This window comes from Ambystoma mexicanum, chromosome 2q (assembly GCF_040938575.1).
Source record: "Ambystoma mexicanum isolate Mex_15411 chromosome 2q, UKY_AmexF1_1, whole genome shotgun sequence".
In the NCBI taxonomy this organism is placed as follows: domain Eukaryota; kingdom Metazoa; phylum Chordata; class Amphibia; order Caudata; family Ambystomatidae; genus Ambystoma; species Ambystoma mexicanum.
In genome coordinates this window covers 13,113,167-13,137,998 of record NC_090924.1, presented here as the reverse complement: position 1 = coordinate 13,137,998, position 24,832 = coordinate 13,113,167, and the positions used below count along the sequence as shown (strand labels likewise).

Here is a 24,832-nt window from a genome sequence, read left to right as displayed (position 1 = left end):
GACCGTTCCAAGTTCTCTTATGGGACTTAAATTTAGTCTTACATTTCCTGATGGCTACTCCTTTTGAACCACTCCACTCTTGTTCGTTAAGATTTCTCACCCTTAAAACTGTCTTATTAGTGGTTTTGACATCTGCCAGGAGGGTGAGCGAATTACAAGCCCTATCTTGTAAACCCCCTCATACAATTTTTCACAAAGACAAAGTTGTCTTACAAGTGAAGCCTAATTTCCTCCCAAAGGTAGTTTCTGAATTCCACATCACTCAGAACATAACCTTACCTTCATTCTATCCTCCTCCCCATCCTGGGAAAGAGGAAGAGAGGCTACATAGGCTGGATCCAAGGCGAGCCTTGAGTTTTTATATCAGCAGACTTGCTAGGATTAGGCAAGCAGACCAACTGTTCATAGGTTACACAGGGCACAAATTAGGATTGCCAATCACAAAACAGACCATTTCCAGATGGATTATTTTAGCCATTCTAGAATGTTACAAATTGGCAGGGAAAGAGCCCCCTCAAAATCTTAGGGCTCATTCAACCAGGGGTATCGCAGCCTCTTCGGCCCTCCAAAGAGGGGTACCGATTCGAGACATATGTGCGGCTGCCACATGGTCGTCCGCACATACCTTTACAAAATTCTACAATCTGGATTCCTTCTCTAGCCAAGAGACTAGATTTGGCAAAGCTTTTTACACTCTGTTCATTCTTAAAGGGCAATATGGCAATTTTACTCCCAACTCCGTTTACACACCACTGCTATGGGAGTCTATCAAGATAAGGAATACGTCAGAGGACACAATCCCTTCGAAGAACAAGTTACTTCTTACCTTGTAACGTTCTTTCGATTGGATGTTCCTCCGACGTATTCCTTATCGCCCCTCCCATCCATCCCCTCAGTAAAACTTCCCTTGTGGTTGCAGCTTACGCTCCTTCAAGGTCAATAGCCAATTCATGCGCAGCTACTCTTAAGCTTCAAAACGGAACTGAGCAACGGACGCTGCGTGAGTCTATTTATACGCATGATGACGTAGGCGCAGATACGGAGACTGTCGAGGGACACCAACTCTCTATTGAAAAAATATTCCGAGGCCAGCAAGCTGGAAGTGATCTATCAAAATAAGGAATACGTCGGAGGAACATCCCATCGAAAGAACGTTACAAGGTAAGAAGTAACTTGTTCTGTCTCCGTTCTGGTATTGTTAATTATTCGAATTTGGCATGGCCGCCTACATACTGTGGTGTTCCCTTTGTCCCAGTGTGGACTCACCGGCTCTTCATGCCGTTCCTTATTCCTTGAGCATCCCGCCGGTAATGGTCTTTGGATGCTTTCTTTGTCCTTGTTTCACACTGCTCCAGCTGGGCTTGCCTGCTTCGCATGGGTCTCCACTAGGTGATCTGTTGCTTTATGACACCAGCGAACGCCAAGGAGCCCTGTGCTGGCTTCTGGCGTTCCCGCTGTGTGCTATCTTCTCTGTGCAGCCTTCTGCTTTTAGGCTCCTGAGCCGGTTGTCTCCGCCAACCTTCTTTCAGTCCATCAATCGTGGAGAGAGGAGCCGCCCACTCCCACCAGCAGTGTCTCTGAGTTTCTTGCGGTCCTGATTTAAATGTCCCAGGCACAGGTGTGTGCTCCCAGAAACTAGAGCGCTGCCTGTGCGCAGGGCATCTCTTGCTCTGCATTTCTCCACTACTTTTCTTCCTTACAGTGTTGGTGCGTTTCTGGGAGCAGTAGTCCTTTTTTGGCAACTTGCATGAAAACGTTGGATGAATGTTTATAATGGGTTTTGATGGCATGTCAGCCATATAATATTGATATGTGGAGTTATGGCAGATAATTTTAGCAGATTTACAAGTCAAGTCTGTGTTTGAGAGTTGGCCTACAGGTTGTAACAAAAGGGTTTCCTCACTCTCTATGGAGGGAGCAGGGCAGGAATTAAAATAGTACATTAGATTGTTGTAAATGGGAGGTTCATCCTGCAAGGGAAAAGGGGGATACCATGTCTCAGCCGATGAAGCCATGACATCTTCCCCAAGGTTGTCTCTTCCCACGTGATTCTCCCTCATATACCCTCCCCTACGGTCAGTATCAGGTAGTGGTTGCCGTACCGTGGCCACATGGGAGGAGGTCACTGCCGGGAAAGCAGTGATGACTCCATCGGATTCATCACACTATCCTCCAAGTTCCCTGTTGCACCCATCCCCATCCCCTTCAAGTGGGGGGATTATAATTCCCAGTTGGGTTTTACCGATCCTCCGATTTTCCCCACCCCAGAGCAAGTACGCACCAAGCCAGCAGCACTCCACCCTTCCTCCCTGGCAACTGGTCTTATATTTTACACCAATCCGGGTCCTCTGTACATGGGAACTAGCAAATGTTATTATTACTTGTCCACCAATTCCAGTGTATTGATCAATAATGTCACATTTGCCTTCAACCCTAATTTTTCAATTTCACAATTTGGATTAGCCCCGTATTCTGGAACCTATTTCATTTGTGCAGATAGAGCTTATCATTGTTAGCCAATTAATTGCGGAGGGAGTTGTTGCATTATATATGTTCTGCCCGCAGTGCATCATACTCCCACCTTTCCAGCTCAGCCCTGCCCCAGAGGAAGCACTGCCTGGAAGGCTTTGTTGCTGGGGTAGGCTATCTCATACCAGCTGTTGGGATCAAGGTAAACAGAGACCATTTGACCCAATTGTCACAGTTAGATGCTATTGCAAAGGCCACAGTGTCCTCCTTGACTCTATTATCCGGAAAACAAGTATCCGTTAGAACCATGCTGCTTCAGAAGCTTATGGCTGTAGACCTCGTCCTAGCCTCACAGCACTCACTCTTCACAATTGTGAAAAGTGAGTGCTGTACTTTAATACCCAGTTACGCAGGTAATGTTACTGACATAGTCACCCATTTTCGCCACACTGTAAGCCTCTTTCACACCAGTCCGGAGGCTTCCTGGACATTTGGGTCTTGGATTTAGGGTCTATTGGGACCTTTGTGTCTTGAACGACAAGGAGGAGAAGAGGCCCCCGCGACCTTGTGAAGAACTGGAGCCATGTCCCCCGGGTACCGCGGGTAAGGGTAACGTCAGGTGGGCTCCGGGAAGAGGCCCAACTCAAACAGAGTGCATCAGTAGTCATCTCCCTCATCACAGTGGTCAGCCCAATAACATTGCACAAGCAGAGTACTTTGGGAGCCATCTCCCTCGTCGGAGTGGTCAGCCCAATGCCACTGCTCAAGCAGGGTATATCGGGAGCCGTTGCAGTGGTCAGTTCAATGCCACTGCCCAAGCAGAATGCATCGGGAGTCCTCTCCCTCGTTTCAGTGGGCAGCCCAATACTGCTGCCTAAGCAGAGTGGAAGGGGAGCCATCTCCCTTATTACAGTGATTCCCCAAATACTGCTGTTAAAACATAGGGTATCAGGAGTTTTCTCCCTCATCTCTGTGGCCCAACAAATGTCATTGGAAAGTCTGAGAGCTTTGGGAGACAATCCCCTAATTACGATATAGAAATCAGTAGAGAGACATTCAAGAAAGATATAGAGAACCCTGGAAAAGATATCAATCATCAGAGTGGTAAATTGATTTTTTTTAGCTTTATTCAATCAGATAGGCAGTCAGATTGGATGCAGGTTGCACTCGTCACATAGTACATATTACAATATATATCATAGTGGTTCATTTCATATATAGGTTCTCTACAGACAGTTAAACAGGTTTTTATACATTGTTAGATTGCACTTTACTCAGGTATTCATGCAGAGGGTCCCATATCCCTTTAGGTCTACTGGTTGCACTAACAGGTGCAATATACCCCTCCTCCCTCTCGTTCACATACGTAAGCTCCTTTAGCCATTCCGTGCTTGATGGTGCCAGTTTTGATTTCCATTTCAACAAGATATATTTTTTTGCAACCATACAACTTATATTAAACAGTCTACGCTTTTTGGTTGAAACTTTACCTATGTCTCCCAGTAAGTATTTGAGGAGGAGTTGTACCGATGGTATTCCAGTCATAAGTTGCAATATTCCTGCTATTTCCTGCCAAAATTGTAATATTTTCAGAGATATGCCCAAAACATATGGATTGAGTCAGCACCCTTCTTCCCGCACTTCATGCATTTACCATCAGTGTCTGAGGAAAAGCGGGCCACCCTGACAGGAGTATAATGTAATTAGTTTATTACCTTGAATTGAATCAGGCGGAAGCGTGCATTAAGAGCAACTTCTTTCATTAGAAGACAATATCTATGCCATTTGATGTCGTCAATTCAATAGCTAGAGCTTTTTCCCATTTGGACTTTGCAGTGTTTCTCAAAGGCTGAGCATCCTGTACCCCCTTGTATAGTTTCGACATGAATCCCCTTTGTCAGTCTTTCTGTATCACTACCTCCATGCATTCACATGTTTCAGGCTCAAGAGGGAACTACAGCCATTTTCTATGTGCTGTTGCTCTCATATGTTAATATTGTAACAATTTAACAGGGGTATCACCATATTTTTTGGAGAACTCCTCCTGAGTCACAAACCTCCCTTCAGGAAATAGGTCTCCTAGTGTCATTGGTTCCTCGGGATCCCAGGACCTCTGTGTATCGGGGTCATTTGTAGGGGGAGACCAGGGCAGTGCCAGAGCCCGATTTTACCACTATAGGGTATTGATAGTGTATTTGTATTTATTAGGCTTATATAGCGCTTTACACCAAAGCGCTGCACATTTAACAACAGGATACAATTAACATAACAATAACAGTAACAATAGAAGCAAATCCCAATTTTGAATCCGTCAACAAAACAGTATGTAGAGCAATTAGACAGAGGGAAGGGGGAGAGAAGTGAAGTAGAGCTAGGAGGAAGAGAGAGGAAGGGTAGGAGGTGGAGGAGGGAAAGGAAGGGGTGAGGATGGGGTGGCGGGAAATGGAGGGAGAGGCTTAAGGGGGGGGAAGAGGGAAAGGGTGTGAAAGGGGGAGCAAGAAGAGGGAGGGGTATCATGGCGGGGAATGGAGAAGGAGAGATTTAAGGAACATGCGGAAAGAGGAAAAGGTAGGAATAGAGCGGATTGAAAGAGGTAAGGAGTTCCAGTGGAGGGGGACCAGGAGTTGGAAGGAGCGGAAACGGGAGGAGGCACAAAGGGAGGGAGGAACAGTGAGGAGGAAGTGGTCAGCGGAACAAAGGGAGCGAGAGGGAGTGTAGAAAGAGAGAAGGGAAGAGAGATAAGGGGGAGCAAGATCGTGAAGAGATTTGAAGATTAGGCAGAGAACATTTTATTTAAGTTGAGAGTGAAAGGGGAGCCAGCCAATTAAGGATAGGGAAGCAGAGATGGAGTGGAGTCTCGGGGGGAGAGGAGACAGAGGGTGCGGATGGTAGAGTGGCAAATAGATTTGAGGGGGGCTGGATGTGAAATAGGTAGACCAAAAAGTAAGGAGGAGCAGTAGAAGAGGTGAGGGAAGATAAGGGAGGAGAGTAAAAGTTTAGAAGCATGGAATGTAAGGGAGGGGCGGACTTTGCGAATATTACAGAGGTGGTAGCGACAGGCACGAGAGGTGAGTGAGATATGGTGGGAAAAAGTGACAGAAGAGTCAAAGTGAAAACCTAAGTTGTGAGCGTGGGGGGAGAAAGTAAGATTAGAGGGAGGAAAATGAATGAAAGGAGGAGGAGAGGGAGGGGGAAGGGAGTTGGAAGGGAAGAAAACTACTTCAGTTTTGTCAGAGTTGAGGGAAAGAAAGCAAGAAGACATCCAGTTTTTAATAGCAGTAAGACAGGAGGAAAGTTTATGGTGGAGATCAGGAGAGAAGGAAGAGAAGGAAAGAAAGAGCTGCGTGTCGTCGGCATAGAAATGGTGGGAAATGCCAAATGAGGGGATAACAGGGGCAAGATAACATATTGCCAGCCGCATGAACACTCAGGTCCATGCATTAACTGTTGGGTGCACCTGGTCGAATGTGCAAGTGTCTGAATAGCGGTCATCAAGAATAACTGATCTCAGGGACGCCATTTAGGGGTCGCCAGGGGTCCCACCTACGACCCCTGAGGTCTCCCTTGCTACCCCCAAAAAATGAATATATATTTTTCCTTTTTCTTTACTTTCATTTTTGTTTTTGTTTTTTACATTTCAGACTCCTGGGCCAGCAGCATGTGGCTCTTTGTTTCTGGAGTGGCTGGATTTCTGATAGCTATAGCTGGTAAGATAGCTCAGTGGGTTGAGCGCACGCTGCTGCAATGTGTGTGTGCGCTCTACAGGTTCAGCTCCCAGCAAGGCCATCTCAGCCTTTCATCCTGCTGAGGTTTTTAAATGAGTACCAACACAGGTTGGGTGATATTGTATGTATATTTGTTCTATGTGAAGTGCTTAAGTGTAAGTGCAATATAGTAACACATCATTATCGTTTGGCCTTGAACGTCTGCTTGCATTCACAGTAATTTGGTCCTATACGTGCTGATATTAACTATACATATGGTGATCCATTATTATAGGAAATGTATATCACTTTACAGTGATATCGTAACCATATTTTATTTTGTGATGCCACTTCCTGTTTTGTCAAGGGGTGAAAGGTCGTGTTCCATCGCTTCCCGTGATGTCACTTTGGGGTGGAGTCAAATGACATCACTTCCTGTGATATCAGAGGTCAAGGGTCATGTGATGTCACTTCTGCTACCCCTGGCATTTTGGTGAAATGACGTGGCTGACTAATCTAAGGTCCGTCGGGGCTGCACCGTATCTTTCTTTTTACATTTTTTTAATTAAAATGTTCATTGGACTTATTGAGGATCACAGTTCACATATGAAATATTGGATCTGCTTAACCTGGAATGACAGCAGTATAACAGAATACAGAGAGAACTAACTATGCAAGTGCATCCTTTGCCCCCTCCACTCGCTCCCACACCCCTCCGCCCCAGTCAACTTAATAGAACGGCTCTCGTGGTCACCCTTGCTTCGTTACACCTCTGGGGGAATCCTAAGTTTCCTGAGCAGCTGTCGGTTCCAATTTGTGTATGATAACTTCTGAGTTGGGAAAGTCAAGGCTTCATGGCTTCCCTTCTCTGTCTCATATGGCAGGTATCCCCAAGCATATTGATTGTATTTTTCACAGAAATCCAACCATTCCCTTTCGACAGACCCAGCTTCTCCATGAATGGCTGTGATTAAAGTTCAATCCGGTATACGTTCCGAGACGTGTTCACCCAATCTTTCTTCCCCGGGGGAAGCTCTCTTTACCAGTGTGCTGATAAACATTCCCTCCCAGCAAGAAGCTGACTGTGAATCATTTTTGGCAACCTTTATTCTTCTTCCAGCTCTTGCATGCCAAATAGTATCAACATCATTGTTTTTCCCTCATGATCCCGTCCAGGTCTTTAATCCAACTAAGGACCTCGCCCCAGTAGGACTGGACCTCCTTGCATCCCCACCACATATGCCAGTAGTCGGCTCTCGATCCACACTCATGCCAACACATGGGTAACAGTTTCGAGGCTAGCCAGACTTGATCGCCAACTGAATAGGAAGGTGATGGTCTTCTCTTAGAGTCCGCATATCTTTTGGTTCGATTCTGGGCCTGTTCTAACTGATCCTTGGCCTCTCTTTGTAAGTCGATCAGCGTCTGAATCCAAGAGTCAAGGGTAGGTACCGGAGTAGATTCTGGAAGAACTGATGGTAAAACAGACGGATGATAACCTTGACTGCAACAGAAAGGGCTGATCTTGAGTGCTGAATGATCTGAGTTATTGGAGAGAATTCGGCTAAAGGTATAAGGAGAGACCAATCGTCTTGAACCTTGGTGGCAAAACAACGAAGATATTGTTCCAGGGTTTGATTTACTTGTTCCGTTGCCTCATTGGTTTGTGGATGATAGCCTGAAGAAAGGGCACGTTGGATTCCTAGAACACGACAGAGATGTTTCCAGAATTGTGAAATATATTGAGGTCCCCGATCCGAAATAATCTTGGGGAGGCCATGAAGACGAAAAATATGTTCCAGGAAAATTCCAGCAAGTTCTGAGGAAGATGGTAGTTTATACAATGGTGTAAAATGAGCTAGATGAGTGAACAAGTCAATGGTTACCATGATGGTTGTATATCCTCGGGAAGGTGGTAATTCAACAATGAAGTCAGTGCCAATAATTTCCCAGGGTCTGGTTGGCAACGTAGGTTGTAGAAGCAGACCCGCCGGCCTCTGATTATCGTATTTGTTCTGACTACAAATTGCACAGGTCTTGATATATTGAACTACACTGGACTTCATCCCTGGCCACCAGAACTGTCTTTGTATAAGACGGAAGGTGTTGGTTACCCCTCGATGGCCGGAGTGAAGAGTATCATGGCATAGATTCATTACCTTCTGTTGAAGTTCTTTTGTCGGAATGACCACTGAATTGTTCTTGAATAAATATCCTTCCTTGATTGTCAAACGCCAGGGATTTTTCTCTGATATGTCCTTCCAGAGTTCAGATGATTGAGTCTGTACTCTGATTTCTTCCAGGAGATTGATCGCTTGAGCTACAAAGATTGTAGGTGGAAACATTTTAGGATAGATCTTATCCTCCAAGGGAACGTAGTCGGGACGCCGAGAAAGGGCATCGGCAATCATGTTTTGCGGTCCAGGAACATGTGAGATTTGAAATTGATATTGAGCAAAGAAGTAGGCCCATCGAGCTTGTCTACTGTTCCTGCACTCCATGGATTGTAGGACCTGAAGATTTCGATGAGCAGTACGGACTTGAACTGGATATTTAGCACCCAGGAGTAGATGTCTCCATTCAGTGAAGGCATGACGAATGGCCAATAACTCCTTCTCCAGAACAGAGTAGTGAGTCTCACTGGTAGTCAGGGTCCATGAAAGGTAAGCAATGGGATGTTCCAACTTATCATCGGATTCTTGTTTTAAAACTGCTCCTATGGCTTAATTGGAGGCATCTGTTTCCACTAGAAAAGGATGATTTATGTCAGGTTGGGCCAGGATGGGGGCCTGAGTGAATTCTTCTTTCAAGCGTTGGAATGCCTTGTCTTGTGGTAAAGACCAGTTGAATGGAACGTCTTTCTTCAGGAGATTAACAAGGGGTTGAACAATCTCGGAAAAGGTGGGAATGAATTTCCGGTAGAAGTTGGCAAGCCTCAGGAAGGACTGTATTTGCTTTACAGATGTTGGGGCGGGCCAAGCCAGTATGGCCTTCACCTTTTGAAGGGTCCATACTAATTCCTTCTGAACTAAGGACAAACCCCAGATAGTGAACTGATGTAACATGAAACAAACATTTTTCTGGTTTGGCTAAGAGTTGATTTTCACGGAGACGTTGAAGTACTGCCTTTATATGTTCTTCATGTTTCAAGGAATCCTTTGAGAAGATCAATATGTCATCCAGGTAGATGATAACATTGAGAAATAACATGTCAGAGAACACCATGACTAGGTATTCAAAGTGACCAAAGGGTGTTCTAAAGGCTGTTTTCCATTCGTCTCCTTCCCGGATACGGATCAAATGGTAAGCACCTCGAAGATCCAGTTTCGTGAATATCACTGCACCTCTGACAGCTTCAAGGATATCCGAGATCAGGAGTAGTGGGTATCTGTCTTTCAGGGTGTGTTGATTTAGGCCCCGATAGTCCAGGCAAGGTCTGAGCTCTTTGGTATCCTTTTTAGGAACGAAGAACAATGAAGCACCAGCTGGTGATTTTGAAGGTCTTATGGTGCCATTCTCAAGATTAGTGTCTAGGTATTCCCGGAGGGCTCTCTTTTCAGGTTCTGAAAGGATAAACATCCTGCCAAAGGGAATCACTGCTGAGGGTTCAGTATCTATGGCACAGTCTTCGGGTCTATGTGGAGGTAAGGCTTGAACGATGGCAGTAGAGAATACATCAGCATAACCTTGATAGATCTCTGGAACTTGTACAATATTGGAAACCATGAGTGGTGTCTCTGGACACCTTGGTAGACTTTTAGGTGCTGTGACTGAGGTATCCAGGTTTAAACAATGTTTCATACAGAACTCTGAGCCCAGGAATAAGGATCCCGCCGTCCAGTTGATATATGGATTGTGCCTTTGTAACCAGGGCATGCCCAAAACCAAGGGGTAATGGGCTGATTTTATAATGTCAAACACAATTCTTTCTTGATGATGATTTGTGGAAAGATGGATCTCCCTTGTTTGCAGACTTATGGGTCCTGAGGAGAGGTCTTCCGTCAATTGCTTCCACTGGCTGTGAAAAACTTCTTGCTTCATACGGAATGTTATGACTTCTGACCCAATCTTGATCAATGAAGACTCCCATTGCTCCGCAATCCACCAAGGCCAGTATGGGGTAGACCTTGTCCTTGGATGGCGATAAAAAGACCTGTAATATCACCAATTTGTTTTGTCCAGGAGAGTTCAAGGATGGAATTGATGTGGAGCAAACATCGCTCTCCCGAAACCTTGCTCCATCTAGGATCGGGAGCTGCCGTTTCCCGAGCGTCGGGGAGGAGCCAGAGGACATTCTTTAACTAGATCTTTATCCGAGGCACAATACATGCATAAGCCTGTGTGTATTCTTCTTAACCTTTCCTGCAGGGAAATTGGTCCACGAAAGGCTCCAAGTTGCATGGGTTCAGAATCAGTGCTCGGACTCTTGGCAGATTCTGTCCTTGTAGAATTCTCTAGGGAGTTTCTTTGAATTGATGCTTTATTCTTTTTCTTTCCGGCCTTTCTTACTTGGATTCTAAAGTCTATTTGCATACACAAGTCCAGGAGGGCCTGGAATGAACTAGGACGTGCCACCCTGGCTAGCTCGTCCTTAATCTCTTCATTTAGACCTCTGCGAAACAAAGTAAAACTGGCTTCCAGGGGCCAGTCCACCTCTTTGGCTAGCTGTTTGAATCTGGTAACATAGGTCAACATGTCTTGGGATCCTTGTTGGAAGTCAAGTAACTTTTCTTGAGCACTGTGAACCAGCTGTGGTCGTTCGAACATGGTCTTGAGTTCTGCAATGAACCCTTCATAATCATCCAGAAGAGTTGTGAAATAGTAGGGCTTCAAGGTAAAATGTACCAAACAAGAATCCAGGAATCCACGGAAGGTCTTTGTTGAACCGTCGTATTTATCAACCACTCCTCCCAATAATACGCTGTCCTTGTTCGCGGAGTCGCGTGACAAGACGAGCTGTTTTAGCGCTGCATTTTCGGCTTTTATATTCTGCATCTCTGGAAAGTTCTTTCATTCCGCGCATCAGGTCCTGAATAGCATTCTCCATGGTAGAATCCGTATTGATCATTCGGCGTCTCAAACTGTCGTAAATCTCCCCCCGTCTCACCTGTGATCGGGATCTCCCTTGTTCGGCCGCAGGACTCTTCCTGTGGGTGGTTCGGGTCTTGAATAGGCTCGCCCGAGCCTCGTCAGGTTGCAGAGCGCGTTCAGAGTTCCGGGATGTTCGTGGTTCCAGGGTGTCCAGGATTAGCGATAAACAAGCAATGTAGGGGGAAAATCCAGGAACAGGAAAAAAGGCAAGGAAGGAAGTAAGAAGATCAAGGAAACAAATGTAGAGAGCAAATACACGTCGGGTCACTATCGAAGATAGCGTTGAGACGCGCGGACCCGCAGGGGCGTGACCAATTTATAGTACGTGCCACAACGTGAAAGCTAGTGCGTAGCACGGAGCTTGGCACGGCCATGTTGGGAGGAACAAGGAGTACAAGCCCTTCGTGACAATGACCGTGAGGTCCAGAAGGGGCAATTTCGCCGGGTCATGACAGTCGGTGCAGAGTCTCCACTGGCCGTTTGGCTTCAAAATCCCCAGCACCGGATTATTGAAAGTGCTGTGGACTGGACGGATTATCCCACGGGACTCAAGGTTCTTAATTATTTCAGTAAGGGACTCCATTGATGCGAGAGGCAAGCAATATTGCTTCTCAAACACTGGAGTCATGCCAGGGTCCGTGGGGATTGTTGTTGTGTGGATGTCGGTGCGACCACAGTCATATGAGTCCACTGCAAAGAGATCTTGAAAATCCAAGAAAATTTGTTTCAATTTTTGCTTTTGCTCCAGAGTCCCACAGGCATCAGCTAGGTTGACTCTCTCTTCAACCATCTGCCTGAAGCCTGGAAAGACTTCTGGTTTTGCTATCTCAGCATCCTCCTCCAGCTGGGTGGAGAAGTCCCTGGTCAGAGTGTTGATTTGGACTGGTGGCTTCAGGTGGGGAAGGCAGTCATCCTGGACTTGGAAAATCACCTCATCCCTCCTGAAGTCACAGGTCACATCTTCCTTACCATAAGGGCAGGAAGTGTACACCAGGAAGTCCCCCCCCCCCCCAATGCCGGGTAAAGATCCTGTCTGGTGTTGTGTTGTCATCACTATCACTGTCAAAACGGTCCTTGGGGATTGGTCCTAACAGTTCATTACCTAAATCTATGGAAAAATGTCGGTCATCAACCGCCATTCCAATAATGGTGCCTGCGGCTAGAGTGATACTCTTTAAGTCGCTGTTATCCACCTCTATTGGAATGGTGTCATGTTCTATATTGACTAGTGGTGTTGGGTTTACACCCAACCCTTGATGTTGGAAGTAAGCATTTAGATGAATATAGGCGTCAGGGTTTTTCAATTTCTGTCCTCTTTTAACTTTCACTTCCAGGGAGAATTGTCGGGTCCTTTCTGGGATGGTGACTTCCTCTCCAATCTGAATTTCAGCTGCATAAGGCAGCAGTTGAGCTGACCTAAATGCTTTCTCTGGGTCGTAAATGCCCATGGGATTATCCGCTAATCGGGACCTAGCTTTGAAGTTTATTAGGTACAAACTAATGGCAAAGCGATTTAGAATGTCACTGCCTAAGTAAAAGGCGGCAGTGACGTCTTGCACGACCCAACAATTATGGACTATGCTCTTGTTGCCTATAGAGATTTTGAGCATACACCTGCTTGGCAGGAGATATTTGGAATTGGGCGTTTCCAGATACATTTCCCATTTATCTATCAGTTTAAATGTGGGAATGGCTGGATCTTTTGGGAGTTTGCGGAACATGGCTTTGCTGATGAAGCTCTTACCGTGGTTCACACAGGCTCGGGCGAGAACAGATGCCTTCCCTTCATTTAAGTGAATTGGGATAAACAACTGCTCTCCAATTTGCTGAATATCATCCAGGCTCTGAGCTGATTTCTCATCTTTCTGGACTATCGGAGTGGGAATGTCTGATTATGGATTAGTAAAGAATTTCAGAGTGTTTCCTTCCAGTCTGGAAGGCCACCTTAGACTGGAAGGAAGGTTGATTTTCAGAAATAGAGAGGACCCCCCCATCACCAGTTTGTTGTCCTACTGCTATTACTGTCACGTCTGGGATTTGGTTGTTCTGGAAGTGAAATTCTAATTGGTCAGATTTTTGTTCAACCATGTGGCAGGTGCCGTTTAAACTAACATGGTTGACACTCTGTTTTAATTTTATTGGTCGGCTAGTCTGTGTCCAGAGGACCTTGTTTACGCAATCTATTAGGGGTGACACCCTTCGCAGGAGGTCATTCCCTAGTAAACAAGGGGTGCCCTCTGGAGTTACAACTATGACCGGGTGCTTCACCTTTTGTCGCCCAATTTTAATGTCCAAATCCGCAGTCCCCTCGATGGGAATTTCCTTCCCGTCGAAGTTCTGAAGTTGTCCAGGAAGAGGAGTGAGAGGAATCTGGTAATTCTCCCCCCTTCCCGAATTCAGTTTATCAAAGGCCCTTTTTGACAGAAGGGTAGCCTGGGATCCAGTGTCCACCAGTGCCAAAATTGTACACTGCCCCTGTATTTGGACCGGGGCATAGAATATTCCCTCTTTCTCCTCAAGGGGGCACAGATAATGTACATTTTTGGACAACTGGTGGCTTAGTTTTCTAGCTTTGGACACTGATCGAGAAGAGATTTGGGCAGCGCTCTGTTTGGAGTCTAGGGAATCTGAAAAGAAAAGGTGACAACTAGATATGGGAGAAGTTTTGGGTTCCCCTGGTTCCGGTTCTGGGCTGCCCCCCCCCTTTTTGGAGGCAGTCGCCAGGCTGGCTTTGAACCAGGGGATTTTCATGCTGTTGGTTCTGGGGTTGGATGATGGGCGGCGCTAGCCCAGTCCCCACATCTACTCAGTCTGTATTTGGATCCTTTGAGACCCATTTTTCTTTGGGAGGAGTTCCCCCATCTCTGAAGGAGAAGATCCTATTCCCAGAATCCTCTGAGGATCCCTCTCCTTCACATTGGAAGACTTGTACCTCCTTCTCAAAATGGGTCGGTTTAGGTTCTTTGTTTCTCCTACCCCCCCCCCTCTGCTCCTTGAGTGGCAGACTTTCAGGGGCAGGAGATTTTGGTTCCGGTTCCTGGGTTTCCAGGGGCTTTTTACAAGTGGGGAAGGAAGCTTCCTCCAAGGCTTTACACCCCCCTTCCTCTTGTGCCTCCTCCCTGGGAACCGGTGTGTTGTCGGGGTTCTGCCCCCGTCATTGCTCTGGAGCACCAGGTCCGGAGTTTGAGGCATTCTGCGCCGGCATGCTCATCTGAGGTTTCTATTGAGCCCTCAGCATGCGACCCAGATCCTGTGCCATGTTTTGGACCTGGCGCTCTAGCTGTGACACCCGCTCAGGCTGATATGGGGTTCTGTTGTCTCCCCTGGGCTGATCCCGGGAAGGGTAGCTATCCCTTCTCAGAAAATACCCTGGGTTTGTAAAATGTGGGTACCCCTCCATCCTTGGCCTCCCCTCTCCTGGATTGGGTTGTCTGGGCTCAGGAAATTGGGGAAAGAAGGATGGATGATTTTGGGGTGGAAAGTTTTGCTGGTACCTGCGGAAGAAGTTCTGTCCAGGATTTGGGGAATTTCTGCCCTCCTGGGGGAAGTGAGGAGGGAAGTTCCCTGTGTTGGCTGCTGTTTGGTTGGACCCCCCTCCCCCCCTTGGGTTGGAGGAGTCCACACATAATATATATACATCTTGGTCCCTAGCCTGGACCATTCTAACCATCACCACAATAATGCCTCTCACCAACACTTCCCCTTGCAATTTGCAAGAGAGAAACCTGCGACTTAGAGCTAGGTTGCCACGACTTTACGACATCAAAAATAAAAGAACCAGTCCACCAAACCCTACACGCACTTCCACTGACACTAACCCTAACCTCCTAACCTCAACGACAGTAAATCGCCCTGAACCACAAGGTGACCCATATCACAAACAGAGGAGACCTAACCACCCCAGTCGAAGATCTGTCAAAGACCCCACCATAACTCCTACTTTATCAGGAGCCCTTATTAATGCTAGGTCCATTTTAGCACACAACACTGAAATAGCTGACTTACTGGCTATTGACAACTTAGATATCCTTGCTGTTTCTGAAACCTGGCTCCATGACGCAGCTGGCCCTGCCCTCATGACCGCCATACCGGACAATTACAATATCTTAAGAGTCGATCTGCCCAATATTAGAGGAGGTGGCCTAGCCATCATAACCAAAACACATTTAGCTGCTAGACTTACCCCACACCCAGCAATTACATCATGCGAACTACTCTCGGCTAAAATACCGATTTCCAATAATTGCACATTAACGATACTCTTAGTGTACAGACCCCCAGGCCCATTAGGTAACTTTGAAGAAGACCTATCCAGTCTCCTTACCAATAGTATTAAAGACTCCACCCAGCTCCTCCTACTAGGAGACTTTAACCTGGGCTTTAACGACGTTGAGGACAAACAAGCCCAATCTATCCAATCCATTTTAGTCAATCATGACATTACCCAAAAGGTTTTAGTTTCCACACACATAAAAGGACGCACACTAGACTGGATAGCCAACCTTAATTGTGACATCACTATCTCTAGCATTCTACCTCAAATATGGACGGACCACTATCTTATATGCTTTACAGCCAACATAGAACCTCCTAAACCTAATAAGAACAAAATAGCACCCCCCAAACCAACAAGAAGTAAAAAAGAAATCATGGTTGAAAAACTCCTCCCACTACTCCTACCAGCTATCACTGCCAGTTCCAGTGAATCTAACCCTAGCGAGTTAGTTGAGTCATTTAACAACTCCATGACCAAAGCCCTGGACTTGATCGCCCCAATCAAATCCCATGAAAGTAAACGCGTAGCTCATCTTAACTCATGTTTCACCCCCCAACTCAAGGAAATGCGTATCCAAAAACGCAAACTTCAAGCTATCTGGAGGCACACCCCTTCTGCTGACAATAAAACTACACTTGCCAACTTTGCCAAAAGTTACAAGAAGGAAATAATTCAAACAAAAAAAGATTAATTCAATGCAAGAATCAGTAAAGCCAACTCGAACTCCAAAGAACTCTTCACTATTCTCCGGGAACTGGAAAACCCTATTGCCCCTACAGACAATGTCTCCAAGGACAAACTTTGGTGCACCATCATTCAAAATGCCCTAGCCAATAAAATCACAACCCTTCAATCTAAAATTGCTAAGAAAAAAGACGCCTTGAGCTCTAGTGGAACTCGTACTACCCCAATGAAAGAGATACATAGCACTCCCACCCAAAACAATGGTAAACCCTTCAGGTTTACTAACATCACTATAATGGAAACTGAAAAGGTTATTTTATCTCTCAAACCATCAAACTGCCAAGGCGACAGTTGCCCTGCGCAAGTCATCAAGGATGCAGCTAGAGATTTAGCTCCTTTCATCTCGAAACTAATCAATGCCTCCTTCAATACGAATACCGTACCCACAAACCTTAAAGAATCCTGGGTACTGCCCCTACTCAAAAAACAGACACTGGACCCAGCAATCCCCACTAACTACAGGCCCATTACCACGGTCCCTTTTCTCCTTAAAATCATCGATAGAGTAGCCTACCTCCAGATTCAATACTATCTGGAGTCACACCAACTATTAGGTTCACGACAATCTGGCATCAGACCACTTCACGGTACTGAAAAGGCCCTAATCGACCTCAAGACACAGATCGACGAGTTGAAGGATAATGGTAGAACAGCTATGCTCCTCCTCCTTGACCTATCAGCGGCCTTCGACCTGGTGGATCATGCAGTATTATGCAACCACTTAGTGTCTGCCGCCCATTTCTAAAGTGAAGCTATAGCATGGGTACAATCCTTCCTAGCTAACCGTACGATGAGAGTGTTCTCCCCTGTAGCTGCAGCGGACCCAATCCATATCACTTGTGGTGTCCCACAAGGCTCATGTGTCTCCCCAACAATGTATAATATCTTTACTAACCCACTTTTCGACAAACTTGACAGATTAGGGGTAACCTTATACTAATTATGCGGACAATACGCAGATTCTCATACCACTGTCAGGCAACTTTGTCGAAGACACAGCCTTAGTAAACAAAATATTCCTCCTCATTCAGGCATGGATGGCCTCCCATGGCCTCTGCCTAAATGACGATAAAACTGAGATACTGATTTTGGGTTCCGACTCTACTCTAAAAAAACTCAGTTCCAACTATCGCAATTTCAACATATATGGTAACACAATCAAAGTAGCAACTGAGGTAAAAACACTACGTTTCTACCTTGACCCCACTCTATCCCTTAACAAACAAGTTAATACCTTGGCATCCTCTACAGCGTACACCTGTAAATTAATCAGGACCTGTAGACCTTACCTCTCCAAAACTAACTGCATTACGCTAGCTAACGCACTAGTAATGTCAAAGTTGGACTACTGTAATGCCCTCTATGCAGGAGCCAATAAAACTATCATTAATAAAATGCAAATCCTTCAAAATAACGCTCTCAGAGCAGCCCTCGACATACCACGCAGAGCTCATATATCCAACATCAGGAAAGATCACCACTGGCTAAAAATCAGCGATAGAGTCCTTCTGAAGACACTATCTCTCACACACAAAGGGATCAACAACACTGCACCCCCTACATTTCGGCTAGACTGACTAGAAAATCGTCCAGTCACTACACTAGAGCTACTAACCATTTCCTGCTAGAAACCAAGAGATTTAAACGATCCAAAGCGGGAGGAGCTAGCTTCCCTGTTAGAGCTGCCCAGGCTTGGAATGCATTGCCCACTGCATTCAGAGCAACCCCATCTTATTCCAGCTTTAGAAGAAAGGTCAAAAACTGGCTCTGGTCCAACGACAACTAATTTTCGTCGCAGCTAACTATCGTGATACCCCTGAAATCCGGCTCTATGACTATTTTCCCTTTACCGTCCTACTTCACTGTATACATGTACTCCTAACATTGTAACCTGCTATCTCTCATCTCTATTGCTTGTATTGACTTGTATACACTGTACTCCGTATGTATGTAACCTAAGCTTAAGTAACCTTGCACCCGTTGCACCCGGCTACCCTTGGGTTTTGTGCGCATTATCAAATAATAAACATAAACATAACCCAGGATGGGTCTGCTCCCCTTATAGCGGGGACTTATGTAGTCAGGGGAGTGAGGGATACCATTTGTGGGACTACCTCCTTGGCTCCCTGTCTGTGACTGGCCCGAGGGCCTTCTGGGTTTGGGATTATTCTGCTGTGCAGGCAGGTGTTTAGGCCCCCCCATCTCCAAATCTAAAATGGAGGCAACTGTCACCTCTGCCACCTTAGCAGCAGCAGGGGTGTTGGTTGGTTTGGGGCTTTTTGCATTATTTTTGCTTTCTATGGGCTTTTGCACCTCATAAATTCGTGTGGCCTGTTCAATGACCCAGTCTAGTGATCTTTTCTCATGAAAATCTCACTAGCTGGATCATGATATATTTGGGGAGAGCGTGGAAAAAAGTATTCACAAATTCTTTGCTGTCCGTGTGCACCCTTCTGGTGGTCTGCGCAAAGGCACGCTCTAATTCCTGCTCAAATTCTTGTGGGGCCTGATCCTCCCCACATTGCAAGTTGTAGGCTGCCTTGCGAGCCTTCTGAGGATTTCTGTGCACAGAAAAATGCTTCAAGATGGCCGCCCTATAGGTGGACCATCTAGAATGATTTTGGTCCTCCAGCCCCGCAAAGAAGCTGGAGTATTCTGGTGAGAAGGTCCATGTCACAAATTGAATACAGCTTTGGCTGTCCTTCAAATGGAAAGTTTCCATCATCTGCTCAAAGAGCTCTAAGTGCTCCCAAACAGAATATTTAGCATTCTTATGATAGGGCGTGATGACGCTCCTTATCGCTTTGATTTGCTTTAGGGGGTCCTTGAGCAAGGCCCTTTTTGCCTTATTGGCCTTCTTGGTTCGGGTAACCCTGGTCCACTCCTCCTCTGACTCAGAGGCACTGCTTCCAGAGGTGCCCGTCTGGTCTTCTAGGCTCTCCCGGATTCTGCAAGCCTGGGAATGGCTGGCAGAATGTGGGGACCTGGTCTCTTGTGTCCTGGGGCGCTCAGAGGAATCTTCTGATTCCTCCTTGCTCCCAGGATTTGATGGGTACCCCCCCACTGTCCTAGCTGGGCAGAGGTTTTCAGGATGCCCTTAGTGGGCCTACTCTCATGGAGTTCCCCACTAAATTTGACAGTACTTGGGTGCCCATACTCAGATGCCCACCCATCCATTCCTGGGAGGTGCTGGTCTATGAGCCCCATATTTCTGATTGGATTGAAATCTGCCATCCCCGTGGCCCTTGGCTCATGTGCGCCAGTGGACATGGGGGTGGCAGAGTCCAGGGATTGGAAGAGATGAAGACCTCTGGTACTAGGGTTCCTGAGGTTATGCTCAGGTGTTTCCCTTTCCTAGCGAACCTCATCTCTGTCAGCCCCTGCTCCCTGTTGCCATGCAAGAATCTGAGCTTTCTGTTCCTCTATCAAGGCCTTGCTAGTTTCTATTAGTCTCTCTTGCATGGCTACCTGTCTGTGGAGCTTGTCATTGTTCTCACAGAGAGCCTCATTTTCGCTCTGTGGTTCCTGTGTTGTTTTAGAGTACTGAGCCATTCTTTGCTGCAGGAGGGTTACCTCCTGAGTCCTGTCCATACTGGCCTGGTCCTTCCTTACTAGAGCCTCCTCCACCCTCCTGGTGTGCTCTAACAATCTTTCATGCTCTTTTTGGAGGTCACCCAGTCCCTGAAGGGCCAGGTGATTTTCATGTAATTTCTCTTTTAATTGATAGACTTTCTGGCCTAAGGTGTCCCTTTCCTGAGCAAGAGCCTACCTCTGTGCAGCCAGGTCGTCCCTCTGTCTTTGGAGCGCACAAGCTTTCTGGCGCTCTTCATCAAATTCTGCCTGGGTATCCAGGTCTTTCAGGATTCATTTATTGCTCTCTTCTTTCTCTCTATCTAGGTGGCACAGGTTGACTACCTGCTCTGCGCATGCCCTGTTGAAGATTTGTTGCTCCAGCTTTTTCTGGCTCTGCAGTAGAGAGTCCAAACGTTCTTGGTACTCCTTCTGCAAGGCCAGAATTCTGGTATCCTGTTCTGCCTTTCCCTGCTGCAGGATACCCATGTCCTCTTTCATTTTGATTAGGTACTGCCTACTTTCATTTTCTGACTCCTGGCTCCTCTGCAGCCTCTACTCAGAAGAGTCCAGGTCAGTTTGGGCCTTTCCTAATGACTGCAGTTGCTTGTTTGCCAGATCTTGGCCCTCGGCATATTTGTCCTGTATTGCTCCAAAATGTAGGTATGGATATGCTGCTATTTTGGCAATCTTGTTTTGCTCTTCCTTTGCCTTAGGGGCCATATATAGTTCACTCAGGGCCATATGTAATGGACCCTGGTCTTGCCATATATCTAACCCTGTTGCAGTGATCTGTTCTGTGATTGCCTGCAACCACACATTCTGATCCTGCTCTGTCCATTCACCTCTTACAAATAATGTATACAGTAGGTGTTCTTTAGCCGTATTCATCTCTACCACAGTTGCCATTCTGGAAATATTAATTTCCTTCCTGATTTACAGAAGTTTATTTTATTTTTGCAAAACAGACCAATTCCTTGGAGCGTTCCCTTTTGAGGGGTGCTTTTCACAGTGTAACACAGCGTGGTGGCCCAGCAGGGATTATTTACCCCACTAGTTAGCACACTCTATTAGACTGTCACAAGTGGTATATCTAATTCAGAAATCTCAGACACGAGCCCCCAATCTTGTAAGTGATTTCAACCCGGCACTCCAACTAAGTCAATGCCTAGCGTGTGATGCACAGTTGGAAACCTTAATTATATATTTTTGTCTATAAGTTCTTTTATTTCTGAATGACCTGCTTCATACCAGATTTGGAATCTCTCTGGATTCGGTATAGCGTCCCTGATCCCCGAGACCCAAAGATGGCATAGCAGGGATGGCCAAGTTGTAACGCCAGCCAGTCCTGTCTCCAAATGCTCCAAATTGTACCCAGGATGGGGTGCCCCCTTATCCTCTGCAGTAGTTTTGACCTTCGAAACCCATCTATATTCACCAACCATTGCCGGACACAAGTGGTGGTTATCAAGGCCCACCCATTGCAAGTCTTCCCGCTGTCTAAGATGTGGGATAAGGACCCTGAGCTGGGTAGCTTTATAATACAGGTGTATGTCTGGGTTTCCCACTCCCCCCCCCCACCCCCGCTGACCTTTGGGAGACTTAATGTTGCCTTAGAGACCATGGGTTTCCTCCCCTGCCAGAGGAACCGTGGGAGAGCACCCCTGGTACCTTTGAAGTAGTAGTTGGGGATCTGTATGAGGGGCATCTGGAACAGATAGAGAATAACCATTTTAATCGCGTTCAGTCGCCCCAGCCAAGAGAAGGTGAACTTGTTCCATTTCCCTACGTCTTTCTCCACTTCAGTCATCAGGAGGGGGACATCTGCTTCATATAAGCCTCTTTTGAGGTAAATGCCCAAATATTGCGTTGTCGCCAGGCTAACCTTCATGCCCAGAAATGAGAACCACCCCTCCTCTCTGTCCCTGCTTTTATCCAATGGGAAAAGGACAGATTTGCCTGTGTTTATTTTAAACCCTGCCATTCGACCATATTCCTCCATCAGCACTAAAGTGACCGGGACTGAGGTATAAGTCTTCCGCCGACCACAACCCCCTTGACCCGCTGGTCACTTCTCAGTCTATGGGCAAGGGGTTCCAGTGAAAGCACGAAAGGAGCCAGGGAGAGCGGGTAACCCTATCTCGTCCCCCTTCCCAGGCTAAACCACCTCGAGTATCCCCCATTAACCGAGACACAGGCCTGAGGGAAGGAGTAAATTGCCATACTACCCCAGCTGACTGAGCTGATCAGTCCATCGTCGCCCCCGCCGGAGCAGGAGCACCCAGCCTAGCCTTGTGCTGCAGGAGCAGCACACCCAACAACATCCAACATAGAGAAGCAGAGGTAAACTCATGGCACATTAACTGTAGCCAAGCAGCCCTTCCGAGGTCACCACTCCCAAGTGGCCCACTGCCAGCCCTATCATCAATATCCAGATTTGATATCTTCTGTTGTGCCCTGCCATACCTTCACTACAATCTTGGCAACCCACGTTGCATTTTCGCATCTACTTCGACTGAAATCCTGAGATGCGACTTGTCCCCAAGATGGCTGCCGCCGTGGTCTCATTCGCTTTGCCTGACCCTGTCCTGCAGGCACCAGGCCTCTAGGACCCCGCTGATTGGTCCAGCCTTCCTCTTTGCTGCAGACCTATCACCGGCAGGCGGAAGCCTGCCGGCGGAGTAAGGCCAAGGAAGAAGGCCAGCTGATCGAGTGCAGCTGGTGCCCATTGCATAGCCTCCGCTGACATCTCACCGTGTCCTAATGTCGCCGCCCTCTACAGCCTGCCAACACTCAAGCGACTGCTCCCAGCGTGTAGTACAAATTGCCTCATTGCCAGAACAATTCGACTGCCGAACACATGGACCCCAAGCTAAGAGCAACGTACAGCTGAACTTTTGCACCATACTTCCCATATGACGTGCTACCCAAACATTGATCCATTACTGCCTGTATCTACAATTTGTGCACAAAAGTTATATTCGCCGCCACACTCAAGCATTACTGTATGGTATCTCTCTAAATTGGTACACCATGCAACTCTACCTATTGTACAATGGGAATTTACACTTGCCGTCACACTGTGCCAGCCAGTTATATCCATTCGCATTCTCACTGATTACTGCACTACCCCGCCCATACAGTCTCGTATGATCCTCAGCATATTAGATTGCGAAGTTTACTCCGTGCCCTGCCATACTGTATGGACCTATGCTAATCCCTGATTCTCTCCCGGCACGTTGCCTGCACAGAACGGGCCTTGTCTGAGTCCTCAGATCATTCCCAAATTACACACTGCCAATGCATCTGATTCTGCCTAGCCGTATTTGATCCTGCCCACTGCCTGCTACCATAACTACTTGATTGTGCCTACTGCCTATTGCCCTAGGTATCGACCCTACCTACGGCCTGTTACCCCAGATAGCCGTCTTTGCATACTGCCTGCTCCCCAACTACCTGATCGTGCCTATTGCCTTACTGCCTCAGCTAGTTGTCTCTGCATATTGCCCTAACTACGTGATTGTGCCCATTGCCGTATTGCCTCAGCTAGTTGTCTCTGCATATTGCCCTAATTACGTGATTGTGCCTATTGCCTTACTACCTCAGCTAGTTGTCTCTGCTTATTACCGTATTGCCTCAGCTAATTGTCTTTGCATATTGCCCTAACTACGTGATTGTGCCCATTGCTGTGTTGCCTCAGCTAGTTGTCTTTGCACATTGCCCCAACTATTTCATTTTGCATATTGCTCTAACTATTTCACTTTGCCAACTGCCGTATTGCCTTATTGCCTGATTCTGCATATTTGCAAACTGCTATCTTGTCATCACTCTGCCCAAGATAGCTGGTTCCCAAATACTCACACTACAGCAAACTCAGACTATATGTACCAATTTCTGCGATACCACCTCACCTGAGTCAGCCTACTCTGAACCTGCACTCCACTTTGTATCCGAATTGCATACTCAATCTGCCTCACTAGGTTTCACCTAATGCTTTCCCTTCCCTACACCTTTGCATAGACACCCTTCATCCGACCTCAATGCCACATTTGCCTTCATCTAGCTACCTTACGTGCAAATCATGTGTCTGGCAATGATCTATACTATCCTATTGAGGACCATCCTAAACCTAATTAGCATACTAAACCTTACCATGACGCACACTCTGCCTTCAGCAGTTCCTGCGACCCTTGACAACAAACCTCTGAGTCAGAATAATTTGGACACCAAACCATGCAGTTTCCTCCAGAGAAACCTCAAACTCTGTGCCAGACTCCCCAAAATCTACGAACCCTTAGCTAAAACTTCCCACCTTAGCATAAATAACACCACTAGAACCTTGAGTGGCCCACAGCCTAGTACCACAACTTCCACTCACAATGCCACCAATACCCAGCACCCTCTCCAGCTGAACAGCCGGCTCACTGGAGACATCAACATCAACCCTAAGCACCACCCTAACACCCAGATACTACCATTGGAATCTACTCAGACCAGCATAAAAGGTGCCCTAATAAATGCCCGCTCCATGGTGGTCCATGCCACAGAAATAGCAGACTTACTCCAGACAGAAAACATGGACTTCTTCGCCATCACTGAATCCTGGCTTCACTCAACAGCAGGCCCAGCGATCATGCTAGCCATTCCTGAGGATTACACTCTCCTTGGAATAGATCGCACTAAATCCCGAGGCGGAGGCCTCGCTATAATTGCCAAAAGTAGTCTAGCTTTGAGACACATCACGCTACAAAACACAGACTCATGTGAATCCCTCACTGCCAAGCTGACTATTTCCGACACCCAGACCCTGTCTATCCACCTCATATACAGACCTGCTGGCCCCTTAGATTCCTTCAAAGAAGACCTTACTACTATTTTATCTGACAACCTTAAAAACTCCTCACATTGCCTTAGGAGATCTCAACTTAGGCTTCAATGACCCATGTCTTTGGAGATCTCAACTTAGGCTTCAATGACC

General features: G+C 46.7%; 1 protein-coding gene across 3 annotated transcripts in view; it reads left to right on the top strand.

The window, feature by feature from the left end:
- LOC138569113 (cyclin-dependent kinase-like 4) overlaps positions 1-24,832 on the top strand; it is a 1,540,933-nt gene that overhangs the window by 829,730 nt on the left and 686,371 nt on the right. The window lies entirely within an intron of this gene.